The 15,957-nt window shown below is 40.4% G+C and overlaps 1 protein-coding gene across 6 annotated transcripts in view; it reads right to left on the bottom strand.

Moving 5' to 3' along the window:
* The window catches only part of mapk10 (mitogen-activated protein kinase 10), a 353,081-nt gene that overhangs the window by 310,090 nt on the left and 27,034 nt on the right, over positions 1-15,957 (bottom strand). The window lies entirely within an intron of this gene.

Here is a 15,957-nt window from a genome sequence, read left to right as displayed (position 1 = left end):
CTGTAATTTCATGGCCTGGCAAATAGCATACCCTTCAATTTAATGTCAATTGAAGGATGAGCATTTTTCCAAAGAAGAATATCCCTTAGCATGAATCATGTATTGTCCAGATCCTTGAGGACAAGAGCAGAATTAGGCCATTCAGCCCATTAAGTCTGCTCTGCCATTCCATCATGGCTAATTTATTATCCTCCTCAATCCCATTCTCCTGCATTCTGCAATAACCTTTGATGCCCAGACTAGTCAAGAAGCTATCAACCTCCTCTTTAAATATATTCAATGTCTTGGCCACCATAGCCATCCATGGCAACAAATTCCACAGATTCACTACCCTCTGGCTAAATAAATTCCTCAAAGTCAGTGACTTTGATTTAAACTCCAGTGACTACAAGCCAAGAGACAAATGCTCCTTATGTTAATCCCATCATTCCTGGAATCATTCTTATGAACCTCCTCTGGACACTCTTCATTGGCAGCACATCTTTTTCATAGATAAGGGACCCAAAACTGCTCACAATACTCCAAGTGTGATCTGACCAATGCTTTGTAATGTTGAGGCTTTATATCCTCACCCTTATATTTTAGTCCTCTTGAAATGAATGCCAACATTGCATTTGCCTTCCTCACCACCAACTCTACCTGCAAGTTAACCTTTAAGGAAGCCTGCATAAGGGCTCCCAAGACCCTTTGCACCCAATTTCTGTATTTTCTTCCTGTTTAGAAAATAGGGCATGCCTTTATTCATTCTACCAAAGTAGATGACCATACATTTCCCTACATTACATTTCTTGTCACTTCTTTGCCCATTCTCTGTCCAATTCCTTCTGCAGACTTCCTGCTTTCTCAACATTACCTGCCCTGCCCCTCTACCCATCTTTGTATCATCTGTAAACTTAACCACAAAGCCATCAAAATTATCCAAATCATCGATACATAAATGCAGAAGATCACTGACCCCCACAGAATACCACTAGCTGCCAGCCACTAACCAGAATAGGCCCCTTAATGCCAGGTAGCCAATCTTCTATCCATATAGTATCTTCGCTATAATGCCACAAGTCTTGTTAAGCAGCTTCATGTGCAGTACCTTGTCAAAGGCATTCAGAAAATCCAAGTAAGCAACAGCCACTGACTCTCCTTTTATTTGCTCAAAGAATAGAGTTCTTGGATTGTTTGAGAAATGTTTACAGGTTTGACATTCTGCCAAACCTGTAAACATTTCTCAAACAATCCAAGAACTCCATTGCATTTTCAATGCCACCCAAGTATCAGTCAAGAGGTAACAAGACACGGTGCATTAATTATTCATTAATTATGCCCCAATTCTTAAACCCAAAATATACAGCTACAAGAGGTTTTCTCCAAGAATCTTTAACATTTTATAGATTTTCCACCCACTGGTTAGGAATTGCCCTAAGTTTTCACATTCCATTTCCACTTAATTCTAACTTGGAGCATCTATATCTAATTAACTCAAGAAAATTACTTCAATTGCATTTATTTTGTGGTATGTAATTGTTACCAACATGATCTACAGAGTAGTTCCTTCCTTGTTTCTATTTTGCTTGTGATTTGTAACATCCAACCCATTTCCTCTCTACCATGAACTGGCTCATTTTTGTGTTAGAGCTAGACTGGTTATAGCTCTTGTCCTGTGGAACTGTTCCTGAAATAGATACAAGAGGTGCTAAGGATGTTGGAAATCCAGACCAATACAAAATGTAGGAGGACATCAGCAGATCATGTGTTGTTATGTCTACTTTGTTCAGTTCACATTGTGGAATGTACTTGCTCATACTCTTTGGAAAAACAGACAAATCATTTTTGACTAATAGTCATTTTATCATTGCTGCTGTCTTTCAACATAGCTATTAACCCAGAGGCAGATCTTGAAACACTGAGCTAAAGATTACTGGCCTAAATTCAAGAAAGCAACTTTAAGATACCAACATATGGAGTTAAAGGCGGCATTGTGAGCATTCCAACTGTTGAACCATAAGTATCCATGAGAGATGCATTACTAAACACTTCATTGTAGCAGCCACAAGGGCTTCCTTGTGCACCATTGTGAGCCACAGCACAGGCAATTGCAAATGTCAGTCTTGACTCAGTGGTAATACTCTTCGCCTGAATCATGTTTTGGGTACAACCTGTTTTTAGACAAATACATAATCAAAGCAGCAACTTCACTGTGTTTGGGTTGTCTTGTCAATGCGAGATTAAACCAAGATTCTGCCTGCACATTAACAGGCAACATCACATTACTGTCTGAAGTAGAGCAGAGAAGCTTTCCCTGCTGTCTTGGTTGATATTTACCCCTCAACAAATATTGATTTATCTATTTAACTTGCATTAACACTTCATTTCTGTTTGTGGAACTTCACTGTGCATGAATTAAATGTTGTGTTTACACAACATGATCTTAAAAATAATTTACTAACTGTTAATGATCTAAATGCAAATTATTTCTACACAAAAGTAGAGTGAATTCTAGTTAACTGGGACACATTGGGACCAGTGCACTTTAGCACAATTATGCAGCTTCCCTAATTAGCTAAAGTTTCATGGAAATAGAGTAAAAAAAAACTGCTATTTAATTGAGTAATAATCTATTTAAACTAAATACAAATTAAATTAGAACACTACAAATACTTCTATATTAGTTCCTAATGCTGTATTAGTTCCTAATTGTTAGGAATGGAGGAACTCATCTGCCATAATATTTTGATTGTAAATGAACAAAATCAATGCAAACATGCCCATGATCCTCTCATATCCCTTTGGCCAATCAACTGTCCAGCTCTTGGCTCCATCCCTCCTCCTCCTGTCTTCTCCTATCATTTTGGATCTCCTCCTCCCCCTCCCACTTTCAAATCTCTTACTAGCTCTTCTTTCAGTTACTCCTGACAAAGGGACTCGGCCCGAAACGTCGACTGTACCTCTTCCTAGAGATGCTGCCTGGCCTGCTGTGTTCACCAGCAACTTTGAGGTGGATTATTCACGACTTCTTTAATTTTGTGGTACTGTAAATACAATTATCTTAAATTCAGAGCAGTGATTAATTGTTGATTTCATAACTCTATATGCACCCAAGGGTAGTTTAATGTTTCCCTTAGTCACCGGCTGCCTGACTAATCGTTGGCATGTTGTAAAAGCAAGTGCAATCAAGTTTAGTCCTGTCAAATACAGTGGATTCCAGTTAATTGAGACACATCAGGACAAGTACATTTTGGCCTAATTAAGCAGCTGCCCCAATTAGCCATAGTTTCATGGAAAAAGTTAAATGGTATAAAAAAGACAAACTACCACTTAAAGAAGTAACAATTTATGTATTAAATGAAATACAGAACAAATTAGAACACTACCAATACATGTACAGTACTATAAAGCTGTGTATTAGTTCTTAATAGTTCTCGATGGAAGAATTCATCTGTCGTTTTCTTTCGATTAACTGTACACGAACAAAATCAGCACAGAAACCGAGTGCAGATAATGGACTGCCTTCATAAAGTGCTTTAGATGATTGCATCTGCCAAAATCTTCATTTTCATTGTAACATTCAAGATGATTGCCAATGCCATTGTATTTCCTAATTTGTTGAAATAGTGAAATCATTTCATTTTCGCTCCCAGCTGTGTCTGGCATCTCCAAGCCTGAATGCTCACCATGGTGAGCAAAACAGTTCTGAATTGTCTTAATGGCTGTTTCTTACAAACTACCAGTGACAAAATCACAGATTTTTTAAAATATAAACACATGCAACTGATGTTATTTAAAAATTGTTCGCTCTAAACACAGTGCAGTGTCTAACGGCCACTCAAGTGCATGTAACTAATGCTCGTTAGAAACTGTTTAGCAACAGTTTCCCGCCCCACCTAGCGGCATAGTGTCCCAAATAAATGAAAGGAATCCTGGCTATTTTCTTGATTTAGCTTTTGTTCTTTAAGAGTTGTTCCAAACAAATGACTGCCCCAATTAGCCAATGACCCACTTAACTGGAATCCACTGTAATTACAAAACCATTTAGCTTGACTGCTATAATCCAGACCAAATCTGAAATATCATAAAATTTGGCTCACTCTAGGTTTAATTAGTTAAACAGTTACACCGTTAGAAAGACAGAAAAAATGGCATCAGTGACCTAAGGAGGGAATAATTAGCCAATGCTTTAGTATGTAGAGGTGTATTCTGAACGGAAGAAAGATTAAATCACACTTAAAATACCCTCCCCCACCCACACCAAAGTGTCAGAAGACTAATCCCCACTCGCCAAAAATGTGATGTGATGACAGGTACTCTAGAACACATTCTGATGAGGTGGGCATTGAAGACACTTACAGTAGAGACATAGCACTTGGTGATGGAAGTGCTAAATATGAAAGACATATTATCTCTACAGAAGGCCTCCAGATACATGCAGTGAAAATTGTAGGGAAAGATGACTATAGCCCTAAGAACGTGGGTAAAACAAAGTCCATAAACATCATATATATGGTCAAGGTCAATGAATAAATTATGAAATGTAACATCCTTCCAACTACATTCCCACCGCTCACTTGGCAACAATATCTACCAGTTATGATTCTTACTGAATCAACTTACTCTTACATTCTTATTGCTGTTGCAAACTCCAAGTTACCCAAGTAATCACATGGCTCATCATTCAGACACTTTTCTGTGGCACACACCAATGTGCTTCACTTTAACATCATCAGACAACCAGATATTTCTTATGGAGGGCAGATACAACCATGGTAGCAATGTGAAAGAGGTTGGGGATATCTAATTCGTCTCCCTATTCCACTACCTGACCTTTTCCTTGTATCCACCATACAACAGGTTGCAAGAACTGAGCTCTCACAATGGCGTAACTTTTCAGCAAACAGCAGACCGCAATAAATATTACATAGGCTCTGTCAACTATGGAGGCCTCCTTTACGAAGCGCAAAAGTTATTCCATTATGCCAGTAGTCCTTGCTGCTGTACTTCATGTGGCATCAAAGCACTAACTGGATTTGTGCTGTTCGCATTTACACAAGTTGCTTACTAGGTCCGAAAGCTCAACTGTTTGCTAATAACCACTGCTGCGCAATGTGATTGTTTGTGATGGCTCAAATGCAGATGGTATGAAAGCATGCTAGATATTGATATGCATGATGATCTACCGGTGGTCACAGGGAATGCTGAAAGGACTCACCAAGTCAGGCAGCATCAGTGAGGAGAGAAACAAAGTTAATGTTTTGGGTAAAGGTCCTTTCATCAGGACTGGAAAATAATTTGGTCTGACGTATCTTCAAGTTGAAATGTGGCCTGCAAAAAATAATATTCATGCAGCAATGGCATCCTTCGCCAAAGGGAAGGGTGTAACCCTCACTAAACTGTTCATTTATATTACCTGTTGCTCTCCATAGCAAAGCATATGCTGCTTAGTTAGGTTGGTTTGAATCCAGAGCTTCAGAAAGCTTTGTTTCACAACACCGGACAACTTACAGACCTCAAGCTTCAGCCTGTAAGAATACCAGTGTTTTAAAAAAAAACATATTCACAGAGATTTGACAGCCACTATGTGTTTACTCCAACTGTATCTCACAGGTTCAGGTAGAAAAATTACTCCCTGAAAACACTGTTGAATGTGGCCCTTATATTCCCCGCTTTCTAGTAAGTTGTCCTGTTTTGAATGTTCTCCGCCTGGTCTACCAGTACTCCAAAAGTGTACTTATGAGTACACACATATCTGGTAGGAAGTAGAATGTGCCAAGTCTTTAAATCAAGACAAGGTATCATTCTCTGGGGAAAAAAAATTAGGTGATCTCCTGATTTTCTGGAGATTACTTAAAAAAAAGATTTCAGATAAAACATCGCAAGAGCCCATGGAAGATGATGCTGGGGAACCATGGTGATGTTCTCCAGATTGCATACAAAACTCCAAAGTATACCTCTTTTGAATTACTCTCACTGCAGCATATAATTTCCCTTTCACCAACGTGCTTTTGAACCCTCTTAACGGACTACAGATTTCATGATCTTCTGAAGGACTCAGCGAACTTAACTCTCACACAAACAGGGATAGCACTTTTAAGCAGATGAAGGGTCACTGCCATGGCCAGAAGCAAGGGAGCAGGGATGGACTGCAAGCCAGGCTGAAATGCAGAGGAATGAGACCTCCTCTAACCTGCATCTTGTTAGCAAATGCGCAGCTGCTGGAGAACAAAATCGAGACCGAGGGGCTAGATTGCTGTGTTGGAGGAAATGAGATACAAGTATTGCTGTGTTTTGTGTTTTACTGAAACATGAATGACTCCAAGCATGCCAGATTTGGCGATCAGACCCAAGGGCTTCTTGATACACATTCTCAATATATATTCTCGATCCAGAGATAAGAACATCAAAAAGGTGGTCACAGGAGGCAGAGGAGCGGCTACGAGTTTGCATCGCGTCAGTGGACTGGGTTGTGTTCAAGGACTCATTAGAGCAAGGTTTCCCAACCTTTTCTATGCCATGCCCAATACCATTAAGCAAATTGTCCATAAACCCCAGGTTGGAAACACCTGCATTAGAGGATCTGGATGAACAATACTACGGTTGTCATGAACTTTATAAAAATAGTCATTGACAAGTGTGTACCCACAAAATATTCACAGTCATCCCCAAACAGAAGCTCTGGATGAACAGTGAGATCCACAATTTGCTGAGGGCCAGATCAGAGGCATTCAGGTCTGCCGACCCAGTAAGATACAAGAGACCCAGGTATGATCTCCAGAAAGCCATCTCACAGACGAAGTGGCAATTCCAGACTAAACAGGAATCACTGAAGGATACTCAACAACTGTGGCAGGGCTTAAATGGTATTACTTCTTATAAAGTGAAATCAAGAAACACAGGTGCCAACAAGGCTATGCTTCCAGATGAGCTTAATGTCTTTTATGATCACTTTGACTATCAAAACATGGAGGAACCTTCACAAACTCCCACAGTCCCTAATGGCCTGTGATTTCAGTCTCTGAGGCCAGAATGACAGCATCCTTCAAGAGCGTGAACCCAAGGAAAGCATCCAGCTCAGACGGAGTACCTGGCTGATTAGTAAAGACCTGTTCGGTTCAACCAGCTGGAGTGTTCATCAACACCCTTAAACTTTCCCTTCAGCAGTCTGAGGTACCCACCTGCTTCAAGCAGGTTTCAGTTATACTGGTGCCCAAGAAGAATGTGGGAATCTGCCTCAATTTCTATTGTCCAGTAGCAATCTCTGTGTTGAAGTGTGTTGAGAGGTTGTTGATGAAACACATCAAGTCCTGCCTGTGAAGTGACTTGGATCCACTCCAATTTGCCTAACGGCACAACAGAACCACAGCAGATGTCATTTCATTGTCTCTTCATTCAACCCCGAATCATATGGATGGCGAACATGCATTTATCAGGATGCTCTTTATCGACTACAACTCAGTATTCAATACTACCATCTCTCAAAACTAATCAATAAGATTCAAAACTTTGGCTTCATTACCTCCTTGTGCAATTGGATCTTTGATTTCCTCACTTGCAGACCCCCAGTCAGTTCGTATTGTTAACAACATCTCCTCCACAATCTCCATCAGCACAGATGCACCACAAGGCTGTGTGCTTAGTCACCTGCTCTACTTGCTTTACAGTTATGACTGTGTGTGTAAGCACAGCTCCAGTGCCATATTTAAGTTTTCCGATGACACCACTGCCGTTGATAAAATCAAAGGTGGTGACAGATCTGCATATAGGAGGGAGATCGAAAAACTGGCTGAGTGGTGCCACAACAACAATCTCTCACTCAATGTCAGCAAGACCAAACAGCTGATTATTGACCTCAGGAGGAACAAACTGGAGTCCTCATCAGGGGATCAGAGTGCAGAGGGTCAGCAACTTTAAATTCCTCAGTGTTATCATTTCAGAGGACTTGTTCTGGGCCCGGCACATAAGTGCAGTTACAAAGAAAGCAACACAGCGCTTCTACTTCCTTATAAGTTTGTGAAGATTCGGCATGACATCTAAAATTTTGACGAAATTCTATAGATTTGTGGTGGAGAGTATATTGGCTGCATCATAGCCTGGTATGGAAATACCAATGTCATTAAACATAAAAACTTACAAAAGTAGTGGATATAGCCCAGTCCATCACAGGTAAAGACCTCCCCACCTATGTTCCCTCTAAGCTGTGGGCAAGTGTGCGTGCGCACACGTTTTTCAACCAGCGCACAAAGGAAATTAATGTGCGCACAAAAGGTTAGTTACCTAAAATAATGTAGTAATTAATAATTATACTTATTGAAAATAATCTTTTAGCTAAATGTTTCTGTTAACTAGTTAGTCGGTTTTTCAAATACCACAAAGCACGTCGCTGATTTACGTCACTTCGCCTTTCCTGTTCCAGTTTGTACAGCTGCATCACGGCGGCAGCCATCTTTGGCGGACAATGTTCATATCATAAAGATACACAGATCTGCTTCAAATCCTGTGGGTACTTACTACATTTTTATTAAAAAAGATCAGTCAAATGGCCCTGTGGCTAAACACTGTCACAAGAAATTGATAAACATCATATACAAGGTAGTTTTACAGGTTTTAAGTGATGTCTTTGATGAACTGGCTGCACTGTGCAAGATTCTGCAAAAGAGTGGCCTGACACCAATTGATTCACTTCATTTTGTGTGAGGCAAAATTAACAAGATAAGAAAGCAGTATCTGAGAGACAATGTTTCATGGAGTGACAAAGTTAAAATTTTGCTAAGCCAACAAAGCGAAGAAAACGTCATAGTAGATACAAGTTCGCTGTTGACTTTTATAAATAGTCTTTGTATTCACTTAGAAGAAAAGATTCCTGAAGATGAGGTACAAGAATGGTCAGCTTTTGATTTCTCCGCAATTGCAGATTGTGACTTCACATTTGGCAATGAACAAGTTAATGCCTTATGTCTAAAATATCATGATCTGCCAGCTGAAAATACTGCAATAGTTAGACAGTTTAATGATCTCAAATTTTCTGTGCAAGAAAAAATTAAATCCAAACTGATTTCAGACTTTGCTCAAATGGTGGCATTTGTACTTCAAAATGAACAGTTTTGCCACCTTGCACAGTTGATGGACATTGGGGGAACCTTTCTTGCACCTAGTGTGGACTGTGAGCGAGGTTTTAGCCTAATGAATCAACTCAAAAACAAGCTGAGAAACCATTTAGGTGTATGTCATTTGGATATGTTAATGAGAATCAAAAGCTATCAATTGGATGGAAGTTCTATTAGTCTAGATAGAGTTTACAAAGAATGGGTAAATGCCAAAGACAGGAGAGAGAAAAAATAACTGAGTGACTTAAATATGTATGTTATTTTGTGCAACACACATCAAAGTTGCTGGTGAACGCAGCAGGCCAGGCAGCATCTCTAGGAAGAGGTACAGTCGACGTTTCAGGCCGAGACCCTTTGTCAGGACTAACTGAAGGAAGAGTTAGTAAGAGATTTGAAAGTGGGAGGGGGAGGGGGAGATCCAAAATGATAGGAGAAGACAGGAAGGGGAGGGATGGATCCAAGAGCTGGACAGGTGATTGGCAAAGGGGATATGAGAGGATCATGGGACAGTTGGTCTGGGGAGAAAGACAAGTGGGGGGGGGAACCCAGAGGATGGGCAAGGGGTATAGTCAGAGGGACAGAGGGAGAAAAAGGAGAGAGAGAGAGAAAGAATGTGTGTATATAAATAAATAACAGATGGGATACGAGGGGGAGGTGGGGCATTAGTGGAAGTTAGAGAAGTCGATGTTCATACCATCAGGTTGAAGGCTACCCAGACAGAATATAAGGTGTTGTTCCTCCAACCTGAGTGTGGCTTCATCTTTACAGTAGAGGAGGCCGTGGATAGACATGTCACAATGGGAATGGGATGTGGAATTAAAATGTGTGGCCACTGGGAGATCCTGCTTTCTCTGACGGACAGAGCATAGCTCCATCCCTCCCCCTCCCGTCTTCCCCTATCATTTTGGATCTCCCCCTCCCCCTCCCACTTTCAAGTCTCTTACTAACTCTTCCTTCAGTTAGTCCTGACGAAGGGTCTCGGCCTGAAACGTCCACTGTACTTCCTCCTAGAGATGCTGCCTGGCCTGCTGCGTTCACCAGCAACTTTGATGTGTGTTGCTTGAATTTCCAGCATCTGCAGAATTCCTGTTGTTTATGTTATATTGTTGTTATTCTGTGTAGTTTTATGCCAAATATTTTGTAAACTTACATAAACTGTGCCATGTGTACATTCAGTGTGCACATACTTTTGTCACAGGAAAAAAATTTGCATAACGTAAGATTTTTGCGCCCACTACTAAAAATTAGAGGGAACATTGCTCCCCACCATTGCGCATATTTAAATCAACACTGTCGCAGGAAAGCAGCACCAATCATTAGGGTCCTCCACCACCCAGATCATGCTCTCTTCTCACTGCTGCCATCAGGAAGAAGGTACAGGAACCTGAGGACTCACAACACTAGGTCCAGGAACAGTTATTACCCCTCAACCATCAGGCTCTTGAACCAGTGGGACAACTTCACCCACCTTCAGGTGCCCCATCACTGAACTGTTCCCAAAACCTATGGATTCACTTTCAAGGACTCTACATCTCTTTTTCTCAATATTTATTGCTTATTTTTCTATTATTATTATTATTTCTTTTTTTTCTTTTCTATTTGCACAGTTTGTTGTCTTTTGCACACTGGTTGTTTGTCCATCCTGTTGGGTACAGTCTTTCATTAATTCTATTATGGTTCTTGGATTTACTGCGTAGTCCTACAAAAAAACAAATCTCAGGGTTATATATGGTGACAAATATGTACTCTGATAATAAATTTCCCTTGAACTTTGAAATCAGTGAATCATTTGTACACAAGTTTACAATGTCATTAACAGGTACAGACAAAGATGTGGGCTGCATGTGAGATTTAGAGAGGGCGTTAGTTGAAATCTTGAATTCCAGAATGGCATACTGCTGAAGCCGCAGTTTTCCTATTTCGCCTATTTTAAATTAGCTACACATGTGCTAACTCCCTCACTAATGTATTGAACAATTTGATTCTTGCCAGCATAGGGAGGGCATTGGACATCAGATTGGAAACAAGTGGGCATCTTCAGCAGCTAAGGAACACACGTTATGGAGTCAAATTTTCTGGACCAAATGTCCCAAAGAGCCATTGCTAATGGACTTCAAACAAAAGTTTGCAGAAATTTGTGTAACCCAGGGTGATCCTGGTACTAAGATCACCATTACCCTCTGCACAGCTTTATAGGTAAATGCCAGGAGTTCCATGCACTATAATTTGTGTTTTTGAAGAAGGCCAGGCCTACTTCTTCAGCTCTGTCGTAAACTTAGCCACTTAACCACTGACAACAGTCATTGTGTTAACTATTAAATGAGGCTAGACCAGACTGCATTATATTTGAGTTTCCTAATATAGCTTAAGCTGAGCTTCTTTTCTTTGTGATTTTCATCACAAAGCTTGTTTCCATTTCCATAATAGTGCTGCCTCTTCCGCTGCTACAACCACAGCCACGGCCTATTGATTCTCTAATTCTCATCCATGTTTGTTCTCCCTGCAGCCATTGTTTTCCTTGACAATCTCCTATCAATCTCCCTTCCTTCCTCTGGAACCAACTCCAACCCTATATCTTTAAGAGAATTCCTGCAATTCTGTGCCTGTGCATAAACACTAACTCTCTACCACATCACTGGTCACAACATCTGTTAGCTCGGCACAAATCTGATCTGTCCTCCTCCTTGATTCAAGTTTTGTCTGAGTAACCCAGCATAGCCGCTCGGGATGTTTTGGTATATTAAAAGCACATATTAAAGTTATTTTTGCTGTTGTGATGTCATGAGGAAAGTCAGCATGGGATCTCCATGTGACAGTCACTAATCTGAACTCAAGCTGCTCTTGCATTTAAAGGCAAAACAGATTTCTAACAAAATTAAGCAATATTTATCCGTTAACAAGATCAGAACTAACTGCAGAAAAGGAATGTGACTGACCTTTGTATTGTAAATAGAATTTAGGTGAGGCTTAAAGAAGAGGTTGGGATTTAGAATATCCATCAGATTAATAAAATGTTCTATTATTGGTAGAATACTGTCTATTAGAGACAAAACACAAATCTAAGGCTATTGGTTGACTTACTTAAAGGAGTCTTTATTGCATTGTGATTAATTGGATTTCTAAGCTCCAACGAAGTGATTAAAAGTGATTACATTTTTATTGCACATCAAAATACAACATAGATCTTGGCTCTTAGCAGCTGGAAGTGAGGCAAGCTACAGCACAAGTAATGTTTAGAATAAAGGTAATGAAATACGGAAGTCACAATTGGAAAGCACAAGGACACCAGGGAGTTAAAAGGGAAGGCAGTGTCACAACTTTAGAGAAGACAGGAACTATTCAGCACGAGAATCAGCCTTTTGCTCTCTTTTGCCCTAGAAGGCTAATTGTAGACATGCCCAGGGTGGTTTTCCTTGAAAAATTAGACTGGAAATGGAATGCGTGTAGAGCAGAATAGGTTCTGAGAAGATAGAAAGGGAATAGAGAGAGAGAGAGAAGAAAGGCTCTCAGCAAGATGCCATATCAGTCCCAGATATCAAGGAAACAATTATCAGAGTGTTATTATCTTGTGATAATTCATCATCAAGCAACATGCCAGAAAACAATAATCCCCTCCCGACTAGAACGAATAGCAACACACCTGTGTGTTGGCAGTACCCACCAGTCTATAAGCAAATGGTTGTGTTAAACAGTATAGATATAGTACAAAATACTGCAGTACAAAATTTCTTCAGCAAAACTCACCTGCACTTTGCACACTGAAATAATTTTTCATGTGCTTATCAATGCTCAGTAATAGTGAGGAGGTAAGGACAAAACAAAATAATTTTTAATTCAATGGTTCACTGGTTTCATTTAATATTTGAGAATTTATACAGTATACATCCTGAAATTCTTACTCCTCACAGACATCCATGAAACAGAAAGCCCCAAAGAGTGAATGACAGAAAAATGTTAGAACCCCATAGTCCCGTCTTCCCCATGCACAAGAAGCAGCAAGGTATCAACCCTTCCCCCACTTGTTCCAGCAGAAAGCATTAGCCCCCCACCACCCACTGTGCAAGCATTAGCAAGACCTCAGAAAGTCCATGATCAAAAACCACTGTTCATCCCAACAGTCTGACATCCCACAGACTCTCTCTCTCTCATTAACAAGGGAGAGAGAGATCACTTCTGCCACAGTGAAGGCAGAAGCCAACAGCTCACTGTTTCCATGTTACAGTTTGCAGCATCACTTTCATTTCACATTCCCCCGACTCAAGAGACAGCAGCAAACTAAGCAGACTTTTATCGAACAGCGACTCTTTTGCTTGCACCTTCAGAAACAGCTCTATTTCTATCTTTGATATAATTTTTTTCCCTTTTCAAGGATCTTTTGAAGACCCTGACCTGAAGTTACACGCTGACTTCGGTTCCTTGTGGGAATGAGACCCACTCTCAGGGTCTCATGACCAGCCACTTTTCGATATGCCAAGAATGTGGCCTGGAAGAGTAGCATACCTTCAGGGTGCCGGATTTTTGTGTCTCTGGAGGTGGGCGGATTCGAGGTCAGTGCCGCCACCTGATGTGGCGTGGGACTACATGGAAGACCAAAAGCAGTGAACTGGCTGCTGGCTGTGTGCCCGGAGACCCGAGCTCTTTGGGCACAGAGCTCGGAAAAAGCAACGCAACAGACTCCTAACACCATAAATCAGTCAGTTGTTTTGTTATGTCTCCCCCTCACTGTGTGAAACAGGAACACCTCTTTCTCCCTTATTAGGGAGAGAGAGAGCCTGTGGTATGCCGAATTACCGGGTGAACAAGTAGTCTTCGGGTTACTGCAAGTCTGTGTCTTTATTGATGCTTTGCTGCACACTTGAGTGCTCGGTGGGGAGGTGTCGATGCTTTTTTTTGCTGATGGGGGGAGGGATCATAGTTTTGCTGCTGCTTCTACGTGGGAGGGGGGAGCTTGGGGGGCTTTAGGGTTCTAACATTTAACTGTCATTCATTCTTTGGGGCACTCCTCTGTTTTTGTGGATGTTTGCGAAGAAAAAGAATTTCAGGGATGTATATTGTATACATTTATCTGGTATTAAACATACCTATTGAAACTCTCCATCGAGAGAGAGAGAGAGAGAGAGGGAGAGAGTGTAAAAGCCTCCGACAGCCGCACCTGCTGTCTCGATGTTCTGATCCTCCGTTCAAAAGTTTTTTCTTCCCCTCTCTATGCACTTTCTGTCAAACAGGAAACAATTGAAGTAGCTTTAGCTGAACTATCACAACTCAGACTTCCTGCATTTCCTCGCCTAGTACTAATTTCATTGGCTAAGACAAAATAACTATGAAATAATAACAAACAATATTCAAAGATTTTTCATATGAGATTACTTTGAGTCCAGAACTGAGCCCTGAGCTCACACAGGGAGAATAAATGTTGGCTCTTTAATATTTGTTGAAGTAAAAATACAGATAACAGAAAACTGCTGTCAAGGCTCTATAACACAAGAAGAATCTCACACTGAGATCAGAAAATTTGGCAGGAGTACAACATTGAATTATAACCTAAATTACTGTCTGATGTGGTATGTTACCCACCGCCCGAGGGACAAGACTTCACAAAGCATGTACTCTTAATTTTCTAACATGAACTGTTCCTGCATTGTTTTGGAAAATTTAATCCATAATCTTGACAAGTAAACCCTATGGAGTGATAAATTGGATAGCCACTGTAAATGAGCACAGGGATTGTGATGTGGGATTAACCTATGTCATTATTTCCAATACAGACAAAACAACCAACAAAATGCTGATTGCAAATTAACATAATTACAACCAGAGCTCACTGCCCTATTGAGTGGCTGCACATTACTACAGCAACACAAATTTATTAGTCTAGCACCTCTTAAACCTAGTTCTGATGACCTAAAACCACCGTGCACCTCCTAACTTTTGCCAGAGAAGCTGGCATATTTTACTAAGGGTAGTCTTACTGAAGTGCAGAAGTGCGAAGTCCCACACATTTTTTGTCACTCAAATCTGAGCAAGGTGAATGCTCCCTGAACACTTTGGACAGATAAGGCATTATTCTGGAAGACTTTCACCCCTACATCCTTCTCCCACCCCAAATGTCACCACTATCCCACCCTCCCTTCCCACTGATCTCCCTATTTTTCTCTTTCCACCTCATCGGTGTGCATTCACCTCTGATTTTTCATGCTGTAATCCAAGAGGAAATGCCTACTGCTACACCCATGAATTAATAGATATATCTTATTCAGGGCAAAGCCCTCACCAGCTGCCACTCCACTTCCTGTAGATGTTAGCAATTTTAAAAATCTTTCCAAAACACTAAATATCTACAGCACCATGGAAGCAGCCAGTAAAAAAAAAAATCAACTAATAATCCAGAAGATGATTATTCTTTCCAAAGAAATTGATGAGGGCTCCTTCCTGTAGCAGTATAGCTGAACATGTGTCTAGCTGATCAAGGTTAAGGAAAGCATCAGCTGGATTCTTCAGCTCAAAATGGAAATTTAGCACCATGTCAATGTTGCACACTAATTAATACAAATTAACCTGCCATGGGTGTTTGACAAATGAGCACTTCAGCCATTTCCAATATGGCATTCAGTGTAACTCATATTACAGATATGACATATGCAGTCCTCATTATTGTGGAATCATAATGAAGATTAAAGAAACGCCAGCATAGTGGTGGGTCATAAAAAAAAACACTTCTATTAAAAATGAGAGAAAAGGATAAACTAATTGGCTCTAAACAAGTCAGCTTAACAATGCTTCTGGATGAGTTTCTAAAACCTTAATGTACAGTAGAATAAAATAATTATACAGGTAGTATTTTGAGATTTTTTAAAACTGGTTTTGTTAC

Source organism: Mobula birostris, chromosome 3 (assembly GCF_030028105.1).
Source record: "Mobula birostris isolate sMobBir1 chromosome 3, sMobBir1.hap1, whole genome shotgun sequence".
NCBI classification, from domain to species: domain Eukaryota; kingdom Metazoa; phylum Chordata; class Chondrichthyes; order Myliobatiformes; family Myliobatidae; genus Mobula; species Mobula birostris.
Note: the sequence above shows the minus strand (reverse complement) of the source record. Positions and strands in the feature narration are given on the sequence as shown.